At 41.0% G+C, this 13,201-nt stretch overlaps 1 protein-coding gene across 2 annotated transcripts in view; it reads left to right on the plus strand.

Annotated features, from left to right (window-relative positions):
• RNF135 (ring finger protein 135) overlaps nucleotides 1-13,201 on the plus strand; it is a 71,581-nt gene that overhangs the window by 957 nt on the left and 57,423 nt on the right. The window lies entirely within an intron of this gene.

Below are 13,201 nucleotides of genomic sequence, written 5' to 3' on the forward strand. Positions count from 1 at the left end.
CTTGCAAAATTGCTGCCAAATAGTGCTCCAGACACGTGCACACGCCTGAGTTTACGTCCCTGCTTCTCAACAAAAGATACCAAGATAACAAAGAAAATGTGATAACAGAAGTACAAAAGATGTTATGCTCGATCTGAATCACAAAAGAAATTTCTTTGGATTTCATGTCCCTTTAACTTCTTGCGCCATATGGACGTAGGTCGGTACTTTGCCCATTGTACTGTGTTGACCTACGTCCACGATCCAACATTGTGGCACATGCTTGGACCCCGGCTGTCAGCTTAGGCAGCAGAAACTGTAGTGGGGGACAGAAGGCATCTACCTTCATATGGTAAGCGAGTACTGATCATGCCCCATTACCATATGAAGCCAGATCAGCAGATTATTACATAGAGTGACACTGTCCGTGTCACTCACTGTATTGATCATTCATTGGTGCTGAGTGGGAGTGGTGGAAGGGAAGGAGGGGGGCAGGTGGGCTGCCCAGCGAGGTGGGGGAGGAAGGGGCAGTGCGCACTACACTATGGAAAAGGAAATAGGCAAGGGAGGGTTAGGGACCTACACTAGAGGAAATAAATGTTTTTTGAAGTAATCTTCTGGTATAGTATACCAGGCTTCTTTCAGCAAAGTCACTTTGTATACAACGTAAACAGGGGGCGCTATACTACACATAATGCTTTGGATAAAGGGAAATCCCTGTATCTAATCCAGAAGAATAATTAAAGTCACCACAGCAGCTCCTCCTTTTCTTAAGGTGCAGGAAAACCAACATGTATCTTCAAGGTAAAAACAAAAGGGCGCCTCATGGTGTAGACCTCCCAAATGGGTGCACTCACAAGTGAGATGGCACTATATAGATGAATAGTGCAAATAGGCAGGCTGGATGTCACAGCCACCAGCTTGCTGATGGTCCTGGCAAAAACTTTCAGGAGAATTCCTCCTTAGACTTGAGAGTCTCCAATATCCAGCCACAGGCAATGAGGAGAAATCCAGCAACCACTTCCCACAAACAGTACGCTGCAACTTGATAAAAGTACTAAAAACTTTAATAAAACTTCAGGATACAGCTGAAATGTGTTGCATAGTTTTAAGCTGATCAACTGTACCCTTACGTTTTATTACAGGTTTTAGTACTTTTATCAAGTTGCAGCGTACTGTTTGTGGAAAGTGGTTGTTGGATTTCTCCTGATTGCCTGTGGCTGGATATTGGAGACTCTCAAGTCTAAGGATGAATTCTCCTGAAGGTTTTTGCCGGGACCATCAGTGGGCTGGTAGCTGCGACATCCAGCATGCCTATTTGCACCATTCTTCTTTAGATTTAGGTTGTCTTTTATTTATTTCTCTATCCAGGTCATCCCATAATGCCTCTATAATATTCAGGTCTGGACTCTGTGGAGGCCAGTCCATGACTGTCAGTGTTTTATCAGCTGTGTTTTATCTCCAAATATGACTTCACTGCATTAGCAGTGTGCTTGGGATCATTATCATGCTGAAAAATAAAACTATTCCCAATTAGGTGCTTTCCAGATGGATTGGCATGATGAATTAAAAACTGTCTGTACTTTCATGATCCCATCAATTCAGACAATATCGCCAATACCACTGGCAGAAATGCAGCCCCAAACCAGGACAGACCCTCCCCCATGTTTTACTGAAGGCTTCAAGTACTCATTCTTCCATCTCTCTTCAACTCTTCTTCCCACATATTTTCGACAATTGGATCCAAAGATTTCAAACTTGGATTTGTCACTAATAATACTCTTTTCCACTGATCTTCATTCCAATGTTTGTGAGCTGTAGCATATCTTATCCTTTTCACCCTGTTCCCCTTCCAAAAAAGTGGTTTCTTGGCTGCTACTCTTCCACAAAGACATTCCTGATCAAGCTTCTACGGATTGTAGAATGGTCAACTTGGAATCCTGATGAAGCTGCCAGTTTCTGAGCCAGGTCCTTGCTGGACTTCTTCCGATCTCTCAAAGATATACACACAAACACACACATATACATACACACATATACACTCAAACAAAAATAAACGCACATATACACAAACACACACAATCACATATGCACATATACACAGACACATGCATATATACATACACACATATACACAAACACATGCATACACACACACATGCACACACTGTACATATACACAAACACAAACATACTTACACATATATACACACATACAAAAATACACACACATGCACATATACACAAACACACACATATACATACACATATATGCACATACACAAACACACTTGCACATATACACAAACACACACATATGCACACACACACACTGATGCACATATACACATATATACATTGGGAGCGATTGCCCTTTCCCCTCCCTGGATTCGCCACTGAGTAATATAAATTTAAGAAATTAAATAATAACGCAAATGAGAAATATTGTAGTCCAAAACAAGAATTCATAGTCCCTTTTATATGTCTCTATATGACGGTAGGCAGCTCCTTGTATAGGCCTAGCACAGTCTCAACTAGATATTGAGGCAAAGTGTAAGGCTGTTTCCTCAGGCTTATAAATTTACAAATACAAAGACACCCCTCATTGGATACTTAGTATCAATAACACCTGTGTTGTATCCCTAATAAGAAAACCCCTCCTTTTGCAGTGTTGTCTAAAGCAGTGTTTTTCAACCAGTGTGCCGTTAGAGATCCTCAGGTGTGCCACTAGTGTGCCGTTAGAGATCCTCAGGTGTGCCACGGCAGACTGACAACAGTGTGACATATTTTTTAAACTTTGCTTGTTTTTTACTCCCAGTGCAGGGGTAGTTTGTAGGAGGCATGGCATAACAGCACAATACATACAGTATGTGTGTTTGTGTGTGTATGTGTATATATATATATATATGCTGTATTAGGCTACAATGTGTGATTTTTTTAAAAATTTTGGGATGGTGGTGTGCCACAGGATTTTTTAATGTAAAAAAGTGTGCCACGGCAAAAAAAAGGTTGAAAATCACTGGTCTAAAGTGTGGGATTCAAAAACCACAAAGAACTGATAACATACAAAACAATGTTGCATTAGGCATTTAACTTAATAAAAACACTCCAAGGTTTAACGTTACAATATACACACAAAAGAAATCTTCACTAAAATGAACATCATATAAAAGAAGCATAAACCACACTGGTAACATTCGAAATAATAATGGTGGTTCCCCATGAAAGGTGTCAGAAAAAAATCTACTATTCATTTAAAATAAGAATCATAAGGACCAAGAGTGGCCTTACTAAGGGTCAGATTACAAGTGGCACACTAATGATATCGCTGGTCAGTGCTAATATTAGTGCGCAAGTAGTGCATGGTAAAGTGCGTTTAACAGAGATGGGTTTGCTCGGCCGACATCAATCTCGCAAACCAATAATTTCAGTGGATACCCTGAACGCACTAACTTGAGTTCATATTACAAGTTGAAAGCTATTGATTGTGCTCAAGAGAAATAGAATATTTAGTGAAACTTGAGACCTAAAGTAAACTGTAAGGGTAAAAAAAAGTTTACAAAGCACATTAAAATAAACTATATACACTCACCGGCCACTTTATTAGGTACACCTTGCTAGTACCGTTTTGGACCCCCTTTTGCCTTCAGAACTGCCTTAATTCTTTGTAGCATAGATTCAGCAAGGTGTTGGAAACATTTCTCAGACATTTTGGACCATATTGACATGATAGTATCACGCAGTTGCTGCAGATTTGTCGGCTGCACATCCATGATGCGAATCTCCAGTTCCACCACATCCCAAAGGTGCTCTATTGGATTGAGATCTGGTGACTGTGGAGGCCATTGGAGTACAGTGAACTCATTTTCATGTTCAAGAAACCAGTTTGAGATGATTAGAGCTTTGTGACATAGTGCATTATCCTTCTGGAAGTAGCCATCAGAAGATGGGTACACTGTAGTCATAAAGGGATGAACATGGTCAGCAAAAATTCTCAGGTGTGGCATTTTAACAATGCTCTATTGGTACTAAGGGGTTTAAAGTGTGCCAAGAAAATATCCCCACACCATTGCACCACCACCAACAACCTGAACCGTTACAAGGCAGGATGGATCCATGCTTTCATGTTGTTTACGCCAAATTCTGACCCTACCATCTGAATGTCGCAGCTGAAATCGAGACTCATCAGACCAGGCAACATTTTTTCAATCTGCTATTGTCCAAATTTGGTGAGCCTGTGCGAATTGTAGCCACAGTTTCCTGTGTTCTTCTGCTGCTGTAGCCCATCTGTTTCAAAGTTAGACTTGTTGTGCATTCAGAGATGGTATTCTGCATACCTTGGTTGTAACAAGTGGTTATTTGAGTTACTGTTGCCTTTCTATCATGTCAAACCAGTCTGCCATTCTCCTCTGATCTCTGACATCAACAAGGCATTTTCGTCCACACAACTGACACTCACTGGATATTTTCTCTTTTTCGGACCATTCTCTGTAAACCAGTGTTTTCCAACTCCAGTCCTCAGGACCATTAACAGGCCACATATTTATTATATCTTAACTAGAGCACAGGTGAATTGATCAGCTGATGGGTGAACTGATTATTTCACCTGTGCTCTAGTTATATAATGAATAATGAATATGTGGCCTATTAAGGGTCCTGAGGACTGGGTTTGAGAAACACTGCTGTAAACCCTAGAGATGGTTGTGCAGTTTTTGAAATACTCAGACCAGCCCGTCTGGCACCAACAACCATGCCACGTTCAAAGTCACTTAAATCCCCTTTCTTCCCCATTGTGATGCTCAGTTTGAACATCAGCAAGTCATCTTCAACAAATCTAGATGCCTAAATGCATTGAGTTGCTGCCATGTGATTGGCTGATTAGCAATTTGTGTTACCAAGCAATTGAACAGGTGTACCTAATAAAGTGGCCGGTGAGTGTATATATATATATATATATATATATATCCTATACTATAAAAGGCCAAGTGTGTTTGTCCGAAGCTGTCATGCGCAGTAGAGACAGCACAAGGACAAACACACCTGGTCTTAAATCCCTACCTGATCTGCCGACTGCCGAGCAGAAGTGGGCGTGACCGAAAATGCGGGGGGTGTGGTTGACTGTGAAGGGTGCGTAGTCTATCGTGAAGGCCCGCGAAGGGGCGGAGCCTAGTGTGAAGGGGGCGGGGGTGTGAAAGGCCATGGAGAGAGCTCAAGCAGCTCAAAAGAGGGGAGAGAGGGGAGAGAGATCAAGAGGGGAGAAAGAGAGAGGGGGAGAGAGAGAGGGGGAAGAGAGAGAGAGGGGGGAGAGGGGGGAGAGAGAGAGAGAGAGAGGGGAGAGAGAAAGAGGGGAGATGTGGAGAGAGAGAGGGGAGAGAAAGAGGGGAGAGAGAGAGGAGAGAGAGAAAGAGAGAGGGGGGAGATAGAGAGAGAGGGGAGAGGGAGAGAGAGGGGGTAGAGAGAGAGAGAGAGACAGAGAAACAACATCTCATTTCGGCATGTAGCCGTGCTCCACAAACAGAAAATTGCACAATTTCCTGTTTGTGGAGCACGGCTACATGCCGAAATTAGATGTTGTTTGTCTTGAAGAAGGCTTCTAAGAAAGCCAAAACGTCGACTCTGAAGATTTGTTGTTACCCGAAATAAAAACTATTTATGACTTCAAAAATCCTGAGAGTGCCCTTCACTCAAAAAGTATTACTATATATATATAAATATATATATATATATATATATATATATATATATATACAAAACAAGGAAAAGGGGACAGCACTCTCAGACCGGACCGGGTACACATCCCAGGAATTTTTCCTTTTGAGCTGAGCACCTTTTTGGGTCCAATATCACTGAAGATGCACTGTTCATTATATCACCTGTGATTGGAGGAGGTGAACACAGAGGCGGCACTGACTATCTGGTGCAGGAGTGAGAAACAAGCCCTGCACAGGTGCTGAGGATCTAACAGGCAGTGGTGAGCCGACGAGAAGCACAGTACAGCAATCCCCCGAGAGACTAAGGAGGTAACATTACGGCTGGTGAAGCAACCCTGAGTCACAGACGGCTGCGGTGGCGGCCGTTGGGACAACGTGAGGTATTGAGCTGAAAGAGGCTGGAAGTAAGTTTTTACCCTTATCCTGGGGGAATTTTGCCATTAGAGGAGCACAGTGTTCGGCAGTCCCACACCCTGCTTGTGATTGTATCAGTAACTGTTAGTAAGCCTGGCTTGTAGTTCGAGCACCTGCTCATAGGGGTTTTGAATCTGTTTTCATATAGGTATAGATATATATTTTACAAAAAAAAAATAATTTTATATATATAAGTACTTCTAATACCTTCGGGCTTAGAGCAGTTGGTCTAGCACAGTGTCAGGTTAGCACTCAAGTGATATCTAATAGTTTGACGAAAATCTTTCATAGCCTATAAATAGAACCTTAAAGCACGCACAACATCCAGATTGTGCAATAACCACTCCTTCTTAGTGGAAGGATTAGGACAAAATGATGGAACAACAATTTCTTGGTTAATATTGCGTTCCAAAACCACCTTAGGTTGAAATCCTAATTAAGTACGGAGAACCGCCTTATCCGCATGAAGAATAAAATAAGGAGAATCACACTGTAGAGCCGAAAGTTCAGAAACTCTACGGGCAGAGGAATTTGCCAGCAGAAACAAAACCTTCCAGGACAATAACTTGATATCAACAGAATGCATAGGTGTAAATGGAGCTTGCTGCAGAACTTTAAGAACCAGTTTAAGACTCCAAGGAAGAGCAATTGACCTAAACACAGGCCTGATTCGAACCAAAGCCTAGACAAAAGATTGAACATCTGTCAAAATTGCTAGACGCTTCTGTAGAAGAATCGACAAAGCCGAAATCTGATCATTTAGGGTACTGACTAATAAACCCTTCTCCAGGCCCTCCTGAAGAAAGGACATAATACGGCAATTCTCACCTGACTCCAAGAAAAAACCCCAAATCCTCACCAATGAAGGTATTTACGCCATACCTTATAATAAATCTTGCGAGTAACAGGCTTACGAGCCTGAATCATAGTCTCAATAACCTTCACAGAAAAACCTCATCTGGACAAGACTAAGCATTCAATCTTCAAGCAGTCAGCTTCAGAGAGACTAAGTTCGGAGGGATGAAGGAACCCTAAAGTAGAAGATCCTTCTTCAGAGGCAATTTCCAAGAGGGAAATGACGACATCCTCACTAGGTCCGCAAACCAAGTTCTGCGAAGCCATGCTGGAGCTATTAGAATCACCGAAGTCTGCTCCTGTTTTATGCCAGGATATTTATAGGGAGGGCAGACTCCTCCTGAGTCCAAAGTCCCTGAGCTCTTAGGGACCCCCAAACTGCTCCCCAGCCTAACAGGCTGGCATCTGTGGTCACAATCTTCCAATAAGGTCTCAGAAAACAAGTGTCCTGAGACAAATGGTCCTGGGAGATCCACCAAGACAGAGACATCCTTGTCTGAGAGTCTATACTATCCTCTGAGAGAGATCCGAGTGGTCTCCATTCCATTGATTGAGCATACATAACTGTAGAGGTCTGAGATGGAAGCGAGCTAATGGAATAATGTCCATGGATGCCACCATGAGACCAATTGCTTCCATGCATACAGCCACCGATGGACGAACAGATGACTGAAGAGAACGACAGGCCTCCAGAAGCTTGAATTTTCTGAACTCCGTCAAAAAAATCTTCATAGATACTGAGTCTATGATTGACCCGAGAAAACATACGCTGGCACTTGGCACCAAGGAACTTTTCCCTAGATTCACCTTCCACCCGTGAGAGTGGATAATAGCTAACAGAGAATCTGTATGGGATCTTGCTAACTGAAAAGATGGCGCCTGGACCAAGATATCATCCAGGTAAGGAGTCACCGCAATCCCTAGAGAGCTGGCCACAGCCAAAAGAGCCCCTAGAACCTTCGTAAAGAATTGAGGAGCAGTGGCGAGGCTGAAAGGCAGGGCTACAAATTGGAAATTTGACCCTCCTGAACTAGAAAGAGAATAGAACAAATAGTCTCCATTTTGAAGGACGGAAACTTGAGAAACTTGTTGAGACTTTAAGTCTAGAATGGGTCTAAGCGTTCTCTCTTTTTTGGGAACTGCAAAAAGATTTGAATAAAATCCCTGACCCTGTTCTGCTAGAGGAACTGGGATAATCACTCCCAGACAGGACAAATCCCTTACGCAGTTTAAGAAGGGATCTCTCTTTACCTGGTTTATAGATAATCTTGATAATAGGAATCTATCCCTAGGGGGACAAGACTTGAATCCTATTCTGTATCCCTGGGAGACTACATCCACTGCCCAAGGATCTGGAATATCGCAAATCCAAGCCTACTGAAAAAAGGAAAGCCTGCCCCTTACCTGATCCAGAACTGGATCAGGGCGGCCCCTTCATGCTGACTTAGCCTCAGCAGAAGGCTTTCTGGATTGCTTACCCTTGTTCCAGGGCTGACTAGCTCTCCAAGAAGTCTTGGCTTGCTCAGATTTAGAAGACAAGGATGATCTCTGTCCCTTGAAGTTAGGAAAGGAACAAAAATTAAAAGTCTGGCGACCCTTGGGTCTATTTTTCTTATCCTGTGGTAAAAAAACTCCCTTTCCACCAGTAACCGTGGAAATGATCTCTGCCAGACCAGGACCAAATAAAGTCTTACTCTTAAAAGGTAGAGACAGAAGCATGGATTTAGAAGTCACATCCGCAGACCAAGACTTTAACTAAAGGTCTCTACAGGCTAGTATCGCAAAAACTAGAAATCTTGGCTCCCAGTCTAACAACTTGCATACTGGCATCACAGATAAAAGTATTAGCCAGCTTTAGAGCCTTGATCCTATCCTGGATCTCCTCTATAGTAGTCTCCTTTGAAATTAGATCAGACAAAGAGTCACACCAATAAGAGGCTGCACCAGCAACTGTCATAATACTAGCAACTGGTTGCCACTGTAAACCCTGATGAAGAAATATCTTTCTTAAATAACCCTCCAGTTTCTTATCCATAGGGTCTGTAAAAGAGGAACTATCCTCGAGAGGAATAGTAGTTCTCTTGTCTAAGGTAGATATAGCATCCTCTACTGTAGTAACAGTGTGCCACAGATCTCTCAGCCACAGAAAACATATTTTTAAACACAGGAAGCGGGTTAAAGGGATATGAAACCCACATTTTTTCTTTCATGATTTAGAAAGAGCATGCAATTTTAAACAACTTTCTAATAAACTTCTATGATCTAATTTGCTTAATACTATTGATATACTTTCCTGAAAAGCATATCTAGATATGTTTAGAGCTGCTGATTGGTTGCTGCACATAGATGCCTCGTGTGATTGACTCACCCATGTGCATTGCTATTTCTTCAACAAAGGATATCTAAAGGATGAAGCAAATTAGATAATAGAAGTAAATTGGAATGTTGTTTAAAATTGTATTCTCTACTTGAATTGAATCATGAAATACATTTTTTGGGTTTAGTGTCCCTTTAAAAGGAACACCCGGCTTCTCCCATTCCTGAGATATAATGTCAGACATGCGATCTGGAACAGGAAAAACCACAACAGATTTAGGTTTGACTTTAAAAAACTCTATTCAGTTTATTAGCCTTTTTCGGAGGCTCTGCAACAGTTTCAGTGTCATCCAAAGTAGCTAAAACCTCCTTCAATAGTAAACGGTTTAAATCTAAAATTAACCTCCTCAGAATCTATTATACTAGGAACTGCAGATTCTGAATCAGAGATCTCGCCCTCAGAAGCTGCAGAGGAATGATCTTCGCTAGATAACTGAGAAAGACTAACCAAATCAGTCTTGGAGACTGCATGTGAATCTGTCAAAGACTGTTACATGTTAACAGAAGGCTGAGACAACCCCTGAACAGCATTATCCTGAGAAAAAGAAGGCTCAAATAAGGAATCCTTATCCTTAGATAATAAAACCTTAATAACGCAAGGAGAACAAAATTGAACAGGAGATATAACCTGGTCATCTGCACAATAAAGACATTTATCAAAAGACAGAGAAAGCTTGGGATCGGCATCCATAGTAAATAAAATAGCTCTTTACTTCCCTTATACTCTAATTTCAATATAAAAAATTAGAATAAAATGCTAAGCATAGATAAATAATTATTAAAACCGGCACCTCTACACTCCAGCCACGTAGGAGAGACTCACCCAACCGGTAATCAGGAATCCAATCCACACCAGCAGATAAATCCAGTTTAAACTGCAGATCCTAAAAAGCTGCAAACATCAGAGAGAAGCGAGAGGCAGGAAAAACGATCTAATGCCATAAAATCCGGTATGTCTCCTTGAAAATCCGGCTTCCAGCTAGAACAAACTGATCAGCCTTCAGGAAGTAACTGAACGGTCACATGATCAGGGATAGGCACGAGCCAAGGCTGTGGCTGACATTTTCTAAAGTAAAGACCTTTAGTGAAGGACACCAAGGTACATTTACAATTAAAACTATTATTTTATAGTGCTGAATTTTATTATACAGATGCAGAAGATACACATCCAGTATTTCACTCAGGTTTTATTTATTCCATAACTTATCATCCAATATTGCTAGCAGTCTCTTGACAAGCCACTAATTTTATTCTCACTAAATATTTTCCCTTTTCCTATTATTTAATCAGAAAGAAAAGATATACTAAGGTTATGATTCACAACCTTACTATATCTTTTCTTTCTATTTAAATACTACTTATAATAAACCTCAGGTGCTGGTTAAAGTTCTTTAACTTTGCATATAAAGCTCCAGGGACACAGTGGCAGCTTGCTTCTTGAATCTTTCCTCCCTCTCTGTGTCACTCAGAGTCATTTTCTGGTACTAAGCGGCATCATGTGGGAGTGGCCCAAACACTGCAAAACGTGGCACCACGTGTGTTAAGGAGGAGTCAGGACCAGTATTCATGTCTTACTCCTCCCTCCCCACAGCAAAATGGGCGGCGGACACTGCAAGGGCCAGTCACGGACACCAGTGTCCATGTACGGACACTTTGCCTATCCCTGCACATGATTGCAAATTTAAAAGTAAGGTTCGGTCCAACAACTTTCTTAAAGAGATATTACCCAAACTAAATAAAAAAGTTAACTTGTGCAAACAAATCCCTATAGCCAAAATCAAAAAGCTTTCACATAACAGAACAGTACCCTGAACTGCTGCCCAATAAATCCCCAACCTTTAAAAGGGATATTCAGTCCCATAAGGATCCACCTTGTTCTCTAAGTATCCTTTCTTTCTTTTTTTTTTTTTTTAAACAAGGACCTCCTAAGTGCTGCATCCTTCTCACCTGGAAGGTAAAAACACATACCTGTGGATCCGCTGTAAGGCAGGTACAGCAAACATATACCTGTAGATAAAGAGAAAACAGAGTAACCAACCCTGGTTTTCTATTTAGGGGTAGCAAAAATGTTGGAAGGTAAGCAAAGACCACCTCGTCGTGGTAGCCACCATTACTCTTGGTAAAGAGAATTACATAGACACAGCATAACCCCAATCCTTTCTTGCAGGGAAAAGTACCCATTAAAGGATTAACAACTTGATTTCTTCACACACCTTCGCACATCACCTACAATGTTACACAGGCAAAGAATGACTGGGGATTGTGGGTAGTGGGAGGATACTTGAAGCTTTGCTGGGGTGTTCTTTGCCTTCACCTGGTGGCCAGGAGTTGAATTCCCACTAGTAATTGAATGTATTTGTGGACTCTCAATGCCATTGGAAATAAATATATATATGTATACATATGTATTTATGTGTTTATGTGTATATATGTCTGTAAATACATATATACACATATAAATCATATCATTTTTATTAGACCGTGTTATTTTGAGTGTAACTGTACTTTTAAATGTAATTTTCATGTGTTTTGTGCTACTTTTTTGACTTGTGTAACAGTTAATCAAAGCTCTGAAGTCACGCTATCGCAACACATTAAATTCAATTGCGCTCAAGTGGATGTGTTTACTTTCAACTTGTAATAAACGTGTTTCTTCCGATGCGCGCAAATAGCCTCAGTAAACCTCTTATCGCTCAAGCGCAACAGTTAATCTAGCCCATACTGTCATATGATTCAAATTTTTTTTTATCTTTAAATGCTTTTGTGACATATATCCTTGTGATGTTTGTTTTGTATTCCCTATTAAACCTTAATAAAAATAATATAAAAAAACCAATGCAATGACACTTAGGGGCCGAATTATTAACCTCCGAATGGAACTTGATGCCCCTGTAGGCTCGCCGGAAACAGAAGTTATGAAGCAGCGGTCTAAAGACCGCTGCTCCATAACTTGTCTGACAGCTCTGAGGTGGCAGACAGAAATCAACCCGATCGAATACGATCGGGTTGATTGACACCCCCTGTTAGCGACTGATTGGCTGGGAATCTGCAGGGGGCGGTATTGCACAAGCAGTTCTGGTGAACTGCTGGTGCAATTATAAATGCCAACAGCGTATGCTGTTGGCATTTATCGATGTGCAGCGGACATGATACGCCACATCGTATCATGTCCTCTCGCACTTACATAAATATGCCCCTTACTGTGACTTTCAAGCAATCGGTACATTTTTTCTGACTATTTTCAAAGTCTTCTTTTCATTGTTGTGTCACCAGTGTCATGTGAAACCCAGGTGAGCTGTTAACTCCCACATATGTGCAGGAGCTGGTGCCATAGAGTACTAAAGACACGTGCATGCTCCTGAGTTATTCATTAACATAGGATATCACGTGAATAAAGTAAATTTGATAATAGAAGTAAAATAGAAAGTTTTTTTTATTGCATAACTTTGACTTTTATGTCTCTTTAATTAGAGTTTGATTGAGCGTTAGATTACTAGTGGAACGCTATTTAACGCAATTGCTCAAGCATTAACTGCAATAGAAGTACGTTTTTTGTGCAGATCAGGTTGCAATCGTATTATGAGTTGAAAGTAAACTGTTTCCGTTTGTGCGATAACCCTAAATGTGTAAAAAGGCTAACTTATAATATTGCGTGTGCCATAACCTATTCACCTAATTAAAACCTAGCACCCTACTCGCACTCAAACCCGATTACATATTCTCATGTTTGCTAACCCAACATGAAAATATTAATATTTCACATTGCAATGTTCACATAACAGAATATGTTCTATTTATTCATAAAAACTTATTTCTACATATATATGTTTTCATCTACTTAACTGCAAATGGCTCCAATATGTCTA

Source organism: Bombina bombina, chromosome 1, assembly GCF_027579735.1.
Source record: "Bombina bombina isolate aBomBom1 chromosome 1, aBomBom1.pri, whole genome shotgun sequence".
NCBI classification, from domain to species: Eukaryota; Metazoa; Chordata; class Amphibia; order Anura; family Bombinatoridae; genus Bombina; species Bombina bombina.